This window comes from Stomoxys calcitrans, chromosome 4 (genome assembly GCF_963082655.1).
Source record: "Stomoxys calcitrans chromosome 4, idStoCalc2.1, whole genome shotgun sequence".
Taxonomy (NCBI): domain Eukaryota; kingdom Metazoa; phylum Arthropoda; class Insecta; order Diptera; family Muscidae; genus Stomoxys; species Stomoxys calcitrans.
This window is the reverse complement of record NC_081555.1, coordinates 36231815-36241799: the sequence shown is the minus strand read 5'-3', so window position 1 is coordinate 36241799 and position 9985 is coordinate 36231815.

The following is a 9985-nucleotide window of genomic DNA, read 5'->3' as shown; positions in this document are numbered from 1 at the left end:
AAGAGTCAAGTACCCAGGTCTGCTTATATGACAGCTATGGGTTGCCCAAAAAGTAATTGCGGATTTTTTAAAAGAAAGTAAATGCATTTTTAATAATACTTAGAATGAACTTTAATCAAATATACTTTTTTACACTTTTTTTCTAAAGCAAGCTAAAAGTAGCAGCTGATAACTGACAGAAGAAAGAATGCCGACTATATGAAAAATCCGCAATTAATTTTTGGGCAACCCAATATATTAATTTATAAACCGATTTGAATCATTCTAGGCACAGTTGTTGGATATCGTAACAAAATACTTCATGCAAAATTTCATACCAATCGGATAATAATTGCGCACTCCAGAGGCTCAAGAAGTCAAGACCCAAGATCGGTTTATATAGCAGCTATATAAAGTTATGGACCGTTTTGAATCATACTTGGCACAGTTGTTGGATATCATAACAAAACACGTTGTACAAAATTTCATTCCAAACGGATAAGAATTGCGCTCTCTAGAAGCTCAAGAAGTCAGGTCCCCAGATCTGTTTATATGACAGCTTTATCAGGTTATGGACCGTTTTGAACCATACTTGGCACAGTTGTTGGATATCATAACAAAACACGTCGTGCAAAACTTCATTCAGATCGGATAAGAATTGCGCCCTCTAGAGGCTCAAGAAGTCAAGACCCAAGATCGGTTATATAACATCTATATAAGGATATGGACCGTTTTGAATCATATTTGGCACAGTTGTTGGATATCATGATGAAACACGTCGTGCAAAATTTCATTCAAATCGGATAAGAATTGCGCCCTCTAGAGGCTCAAGAAGTCAAGACCCAAGATCGGTTTATATGATAGCTATATCAGGTTATGGACCGTTTTGAATCATACTTGGCACAGTTATTGGATATCATAATAAAACACGTCGTGCAAATTTTCATTCCAATCGGATAATAATTGCGCACTCTAGAGGCTCAAGAAGTCAAGACCCAAGATCGGTTTGTATGACAGCTATATCAGGTTATCAACCGATTGGAACCATACTTGGCACAGTTGTTTGATATCATAACAAAACACGTCGTGCAAAATTTTATTCCAACCGGATAAGTATTACGCCCTCTAGAGACCCAAGAATTCAAGTCAAGATCGGTTTATATGGCAGCTATATCAACACATGGACCGATATGGCCCATTTACAATACCAACGGAACTACACTAATGAGAAGTATTTGTGAAAAATTTCAAGAGGCTAGCTTTACTCCTTCGAGAGATAGCGAGCTTTCTACAGACAGACGGACAGACGGACGGACATGGCTAGATCGACATAAAATGTCGCGACGATCAAGAATATATATACTTTATGGGGTTTCAGACGAATGTTTCGAGTAGTTACAAACAGAATGATGAAATTAGTATACCCCCATCCTATGGTGGAGGGTATAAAAAGGAGAAAAACCTGTATTTACATAATTATTCAACGATTTATCATTTTTGGTCGCAATTTGCAATATTGATGTTGTTCCATCATTTATTTGCTTTATGCAAATCCATGTCCAGATAGAGAGAATCAAAAAGACGGAACAAATAATTGCAGAACCTATTCAATAGTAAATGTTCGCTTATTTGAATGCTGGCCAATTTGGGGTCATTTGTGTGTGGATAATAGTCAAAATGAATGTCAATTCTAATGCAAATATTTCTACAAAATTCCAATGGGGGAGCTGGGGAAGGACTTCTCATATGTCAATTAGAGCTACACCTTTTCATAGAGAGTTTTATGTAGCAAACAGTAAGGAAAGGCAACTCTTGTTTGAAGCGATTATTTCACTCCGCAAAAATTTTCCTGTAACTCGTAATAGGTAATTATTTTTGGAAAAAAAATTTAAGTTCCTCAAGGATAGCTGCGATAGAGGTATCCTTTAGGCGGTTGATGATCTGTGTCTATTTCCAGTGGAGCGGCAGATCTAGAGCCCGGAAGTAGGCTTAGAATGAACTCCAAAGATCCAACAGTTGCGGTGGTAGTATCAGTGCTCAACTAGCCGACATTCAACTGGCCTGCAAGGACTTTTGACGAAGACACCTGGTTCGAGTCTCAACGACAAGGCCCAACCTATTCTTTCTTCGCAGTCCTATAATTTGCCTAGGCCATCGGCCTTCCCCTGCAAACCAACATGCTCTTTAAGTAGTTGGAATAAAAGAAGACGCATCGCTCTCAGGTTTATTGAAAGGCTTAGTCCGAATGATCCCAAGTCTCTCACTAATAGGAAGAGAGACTCCCTAAGATGGGCTCGGGAATTCGCTGCACAGGCTAACCCAAAGACTACATGTCTGGATTCGGAAACTTCACCGCAGTCAGCCAAAAGGCTGCGGTCACCTGGAGGGCATCCCATGCCTAAAAGAACTACAGCGAACAACAGTGAGATGGGTCCAAGAACCTAGAGACAGTTGGATTATGGCAGTTATCGACAAGGGAGAAAAACAGGGCTGCACACCTAGGAATAATTGAAGTGGGATAGTCAATGGACTGTCATCCGTATACTCCGATGTCCTTGCGGAATTTCCTGGGTCTCCTCCAGTTTATGACGATGCAGACTGGTATCGAGGTCGATACCGACTAATTGCCTTCGGGGATCAATGCTCAATTGAAATGTATCGTTGTGCGCTAAAAAAGATTGGTGAGATCTGGATTCCCTCAGATCCTGAAGCGATACTTGAAAGACTAAGGGAATGTAATCCCAATCTATCAACCACCGACTGGAATATTGGTAGATTAGATAAGGCTGATGGTGACCGAAGACATGCAGTATTCGTACTTAACTCCGGCTGTCTCGCAGACCTCAACAAGTCTGAAGGGGTTGTATCCTACGGATTCAAGAAGTTGCAACTAAAGGTCTATAGAAGCGGTGGGGTTGGGGAATCAGGAGACGGCACAGTAGTTGTTGCTGAACACTTGCCTGAGCAACTATCGGCTGATGGTGACCGAAGACATGTAGTATTCGTACTTTACTCCGGCTGTCTCGCAGACCTCAACAAGTCTGAAGGGGTTGTATCCTACGAATTCAACAAGTTGCAACTGAAGGTCTATAAAAGCGGTAGGGTTGGGGAATCAGGAGACGGCTCAGCAGTTGTTGCTGAACACTAGCCTGAGCAACTATCGGCTGATGGTAATCGGGGACATGCAGTATTCGTACTTAACTCCGGCTGTCTCCCAGACCTCAACAAGTCTGAAGGGGTTGTATCCTACGGATTCAAGAAGTTGCAACTGAAGGTCTATAAAAGCGGTAGGGTTGGGGAATCAGGAGACGACTCAGCAGTTGTTTCTGACCAGTTGCCTGAGATATTATCGACCACATCGCTATAGTCTGGCTGATTGCAGGAGACTGAAAATCCCCCTGCCACAATCGAGACAGAAGGGGATGGCATCGAAACGGGACACTGAGGAACTATCGGCTGATGGTGACCGGAGACATGTAGTATTCGTACTTAACTCCGGCTGTCTCCCAGACCTCAACAAGTCTGAAGGGGTTGTATCCTACGGATTCAAGAAGTTGCAACTGAAGGTCTATAAAAGCGGTAGGGTTGGGGAATCAGGGGACGACTCAGCAGTTGTTGCTGAACACTTGCCTGAGCAACTATCGACCACATCGCTATAGTCTGGCGGATTGCAGAAGACTGAAAATCGCCCTGGCACAATCGAGACCGAAGGGGATGGCATCGAAATGGAACCCGACAAGCCCTGTGTGCGTGGGTCACAAAGTTGGACAGGGCTCAAAGTGTGCGCCAGCGGGAAACCACGGAACTCAGAAAGTACTTCGACAGCAGTAGTTAGTCAAGCATCTAAGAAAGAAATTGTCCACACCGCAAGTGCCCAGTGTCCTGCGGAAGAGCGGTTCCACAGCTTTCTTACCTGCCCCTGGATGCGTACGGAAGCTCATCATGACAATTTCTAACGAATCTTGTGAGTATGAGTCAGAAGACGAGGCTAATACAACAGTGGTGGAAGTTCTGAATCCTGACTATGGTCCGGTTTCTACAGATAAATCTCCACCATTGTAAGACTGCTTCGGTGGCACAAAAGGTCCTCCTGATGGCAGGGGGTTTGACGTGGTTCTTATCCAGGGTCTGTGGGAGTGTGGAGGAATGGTTCGTGGACTAAGAATTTTGGGATTCGAATCCTGGCGAGACCATCAGAAAAAAATGTTCAGCGATGGTTTCCCCTCCTAATGCTGACAACATTTGTGAGGTACTATGCCATGTAAAACTTCTCTGCAATTTTGCATCATGTAATTGATGCATTTGCTTATAATAAGCATAATTGTAATAAATGTGTATTGTATCCCTAAAAAATTGTGGCAGATTGTCATCTATGTTTTTTGTCACCTTTTTTTACTACGTGCCGGCCTTTAGGTGATATATTATGACCATAACAGTTTTGCTCAATCGACACAAATTGTAATCGAAACATGTCTGCTAAACATGCTGATGAGACTAGTCTGAAGGAGAAAGTTTTATTTTTATTTCTTAGAAATCGAAGCACAATTTGGATAGATAAAAATTGAATCAGTTTTTCTTTGGTGATTGATAAGTAAGTATCAGCCAAGTTTAATGCTGGTGTCTTTTGTTTTATTGCCCTTGTGTGATGTGCGCCCAGGCTAACTGACCTAAGTTGCCATTACACATTGCCACATTCAAAATGCTGACACAGGCAATATACTAGCAAATATTGGATTATTGCTAATGCAATTTTTAACGCTGTCTGAATGCTTATCAAAAGCAATAAAATGCCAAAACGGGTGTAGACATTTCTCTGAAACAGTTTGCCCAAATTGGTTTTATGCAGAAATGAAAAGAATCTCTATAAAATGCTAAAAGATATAACATATATTTTTCATGCCCGTGTAGGGGCTCATATTAACTTAACCATGGCGTTTGTAACTCATTGAAATATTGGCCAGAGACCCTAAAATATATTTTGGTATGTCTGTCCATTTGTCGGTCTATTGAATACATGCAAACTTTTGAATAAGTAAAGCTAGGCTCACAACATTTTGCATAATAACTTCTAGAAAAACAATGCCCACTCTATGGTAAAGGCCGCAAAGTTGATACTGGATTACTAACGCCTCAAGCTAAGAATAAGTACCTCCGAAACCTGTAGAAATATTGAGACCCCAAGCAAACTTTTTTGGATTAAAAACTGGACCACAAATTTTCAAAAGGCCGAGGTTATCAACTTCAAAGGCCTGTCAAGAGGCCCCGGACCATCTAGGGCCTTAACACCTCAGCTCTAACTGCTCAAAATTTCAAGGTTATTTCTACTCGTTCTTTAACGACAGATTTTTATACCCTCCTGCATTGGATGGGGGTCCGTCTGTCCGTCCGTCCGTTTGTCTGTTAAAAGCACGCTAACTTTCGAAGGAGTAAAGCTAAACGCTTGAAATTTTGCCCAAATACTTTTTATTAGTGTAGGTCGGTTGGGATTGTAAATGGTCTATGTTTTGATATAGCTGCAATATAAACCGATCTTGTATCTTAACTTCCTGAGCCGCTGGAGAGCGCAATTCTTATCCAATTTGGCCGAAATTTTGCATGAGGTGTTTTTTATGACTTTCAACAACTGTGCTAAGTATGGCGCAAATCGGTACATAACCTGATATAGCTGCCATTTAAACCGATCTGGAATCGGGAATTCATGAGCTTCTGGAGGTCCGCAAAATTTTTAACAGATCACTTCGTAAAAAAGGGGAAGTATATTTGGATGTATATAACACACGTCTCAAGGAATACAATACGATGACCAAAGGGGGACAGCATGGCTCCTGGCAGCTATTCTGCGACCAGATCGATAGCGTTAATGACGCCTCCAAGATGAAAAAGTTTCTCTCAAAAACACATGTCCGATCTGAAAGGTTAGTAGACGATATGGGAGTGAGAGCAGAAGAAACGGCGGACATTTTGACGCTTTTGATGAAAACGCATTTTCCACAGGATACGACGGGACACACGGAAACACCGGAATCTTGGAATAATGGGATTGATCGAAGGCTTAGGTAAGGTTAAGTTTAAGTGACAGTCTGCCATCTGACTTACATAGACTTTTTCCTCCATTGTGATACCACAGAAACAGAAGAAGGAAGATGCCTTCTAGTTCCTACCGTTGAACCATCCAGATCGCTTTAAAAAGCCCAAAAACTTGCGAATGTTCACATCCGCTAAATCAGACAGGTTCTCAAATAATAAGAACCTAAAGTAGAACTCCTTCTGACTGCTAGTGCGGAACACATACAGTAGGTGTTCTATAGTCTCTACTTCTTCGCTGTCCTCACAGCTTCTGCAAAAGTCGTTGCTGGCAACCTTCAGTCTCTTAGCATGTTTTCCGATTAGACAGTGACCTATCATGACGGTCACAATGACTGAGACGTTTGTTCTTGCCAATGACAGCAAAGCGGCAGAACTCTTCAAGTCTAGATTAGGTCACATAGTTTTGGAATGCTCACAGCACCCTCTTTGTGACTTCCTTAATTGCAAGGATCTCCGCTTGATACACACTACAGTGGTGGCGCAACCTTCTGGATCCTTAGAGTACACCCCAAAGCCCACCTGGTCGTGTAGTTTGGAACTATCCGTATAGAAGTCTATGTAAATTCTGTTACCAGGGATATAGTATTTCCAATCGGTTCTATCAGGAATAGAGGAACAGTACTTTTTATGGAAGGCTTATCTGAACGGAATTTAAGGTCATGGAAGCCTTGATGAGCTTAAAACCGGATTGACACATGATCCAATCCTAAGATCAGTACCGGCTGGACCACGCCTGGATAATTCATATGCTAAGGAACAGGCGGATAAATTGTATGTCTCATGACAAAATATAAGGGAGAAGGTGGCACAAGGCACGCCACAGGGGGGCATTTAAACGCCACTCCTTTGGTTGACCACCATAAATAACCTATTACGGATGCTGACTGAGGAGGGATTTGAACCCGTCTGCTATGCGACTTTATGATACTTCTAAGGGGTAAGGATCCGAACGAGCTATGCAGAAGGGCCGAAAGGTTCTCACATATGACATATGATTGGGCTGGACCCAGAGATCTCAATATTAACCCAGAGGAAACTGAAATATGCCTGTTGGCGTGGTAGACGAAGGTGGCCAGTTTATCGCACCACGTTTCCTCATAACACGATTTCGATACCTGAGAAGGTCAAATACTTAGGTGTGATCTTGGACAGCAAACTTAATTGGAAGTGTCACATTCAGGAGCGTACTGAGAAGGCTCACAGATGTTGGGCACTATGTAGAAGGGCTGTAGACTGGCTCTACGGAAGCGTGATTAGACCAATACTTATTTACGCCTCAGTAGTTTGGTAAAGTGTTATGGAGAAAAAGTACAACGTTAGGACCATACCAGAGAATATGTTGTCATGGCAAAGGCGAAGCGATGAGGACCACGCCCACTAGGGTAGTGGAGACTATTCTAGATATCCGACCGATTGAGATACAGATTAAGCACGAGGCAGCCACTGCGACTATAAAACTTAGGGCGATGGGAGAATGGATTGAGGATGGGAGCAGCTCATACCATTGCGGTATAATCGAGGCGACGATAGGAAATCTGGAAGGAGGGGAAGAGGTTTCCGATCGGATACCTGTGACGACATTTGAGGTGGAGTGAGAGACACTGCTGCCAGCGGCACAATCTTGGACTGACGAAACCCTTGTATTGCCATCTGGAAGATCATGTTACACGGATGGATTAAAGCTAGAGGACAGAGTGGGCCTGGGGGTTTACATTGAGAACCCATGGACTGAGACCTGTTTTAGACTGCCTGACCATAATACGGTCCTGCAGGCGGAAACCTGAGCGATCACGGAATGCGTGAAGTGTTGTGGTGCTAACGCGAGGACGTCGAGTGTGAACATCTTTACCGACAGTAAATTGGCCGTAAGGGCAATAACAAACAGGAAGGTAAGGTCAATAACAGCCTTGCAGTGTCGAAAGGAGATCAACACCTTGTTTGAGGATGACACAATCCGCACCGTTTGGGTGCCGGGCCAAAGCGGAGTAACTGGGAATGAGAAAGCAGACAATATGGCAGTGTGGGCCAGAGAACTGGGTTTAATATACTTGGTTAACCCGAAACCTTACGGGTTGACGCATAAGATAAGGACGTGTGCGGGGAATGAAATGTAACTCTCTGGAACAGCGAAATGTTTTGTAGGACGGCGAAAATCTTATGAGGGATTCAAATATCGAGAGGACGATACTATTACAGAAAGGAAGTAAGAAGATGGTCAGTATAGCTATTGGTATCATAATGGGACACATAGGACTACGAGCTCACTTACGTAAAATCGGTGGGGCAAGTGAAAGCATGTGTAGGGCATGCGGGGAAAACGATGAGACGTTGACCATTATCTATGTCATTGCCCGGCTTTTGCGTCTAACAGATAGCACCACTTAGGTGGGGACACAATACTAAATATGAATCAACTTAGGGGCGTGGCATGGCAAACAATTAAGGATTTTGTAAGTATCACAATATTCCTATCTTTACTTTAATTGGCAATGATAAATTCCTAATGTAGATTTTCTTTTTATATCCATCACCATAGGAGGGGGTATACTATTCTTTCTGCTTGTAACACCTCGAAATATACGACTAAGGCTCCATAAAGTATATATTCTTGGTTGTCTCGACGTTCTGAGTCGATCTAGCCATGTCCGTCCGTCCTTCTGTCGAAATCACGATAGCGGTTGAACGCGTAGGGCTAGCCACTTGATATTTTGAACGGATACTTAGTATTGATGTAGGTCGTTGGGGATTGCAAATGGGCCATATCGGTTCAGATCTAGATATAGCTCCCATATAAACCGATCTGTTTTGTCCGATTAGGCTGAAATTTTGCACGTAGAGCTCTGTTATGACTTTCAACATCTGTGTCAAGTACGGTTAAAATAGGTCTATAACCTGGTATAGCTCCCATATAAACCGGCCCCCTTTTTATATAGGATCTTAAGTTTAGTTTAGTTAGCTTTAGTTTTTAGGGCTAGAGCTCATTTATACACAATAGGTGCGGCTAGTGATAGCGTCTGTAGGGCATGTAGGGAAGATGATAAGACGTTGGAGCTTTTCCTATGTCACTACCCAGCATTAGGAGGGTAACAGACACCGGCGCTTAGGTGGGGACACAATACCACACCTGAAGAAACTTAGGGGTGTGGTATGGAAAAAAACTAGGCATTTTGTTAGTAACATGGAATTAGATTTTTTTTCGAGATTTTTTTCTATTATTTAGAGCACTCAACAAGCCGATTACTGGTTAGGTGTATGTCTTTTCAAACTAACCCAATACCAAAAGGCGTTTGAATGGGCTCACACATTCTTTTATATTTTGTAGTTGTTTAAAATTTTTGGTAAGTATAATGTAATAATAAATTCTTTATATTGTAATATTTGTTCATCTGCAGTGAAGATATTTTGGTTTTATATTCTGAAAATTTGTATTGTTGGCACTTTTAAATTGTTGGTATTGCTATTTACGTACCAATACGATTTCAATAGGAACTGCGTGCCCATGTGTATTATTTAATATGTTATTCAAGGTCACTTTGGTAACCATTGGTCTGATGTGTTGTCAATTGTATTTATACCCATATGAGACATAACTGTCTGTCAATTGAAATCAGGCGAATGGAGAAAAAAAGACATTCTTGCAAATGTGCGTTGGAAGCCAAACAATGATTTATTATTAATCGAGATAAAAATGTCGCTTCTAGTCTCAGCCTGAGACGACGAAGACAAATGCCCACAGCAATTGTAAAAATAAAGCCATCATTTCAATCATTCATAAATTGGCTTTTTATGGCATTTCATCGTGGGCAGATCTTTTTTCTTTATACATTTTCCGACATTTACATGCAAATATAGATTTCTTCAGATATTGTCTGTATTGAAAATAAATTGATTTATATTTTATTCTTAACAAGTAAAAAGG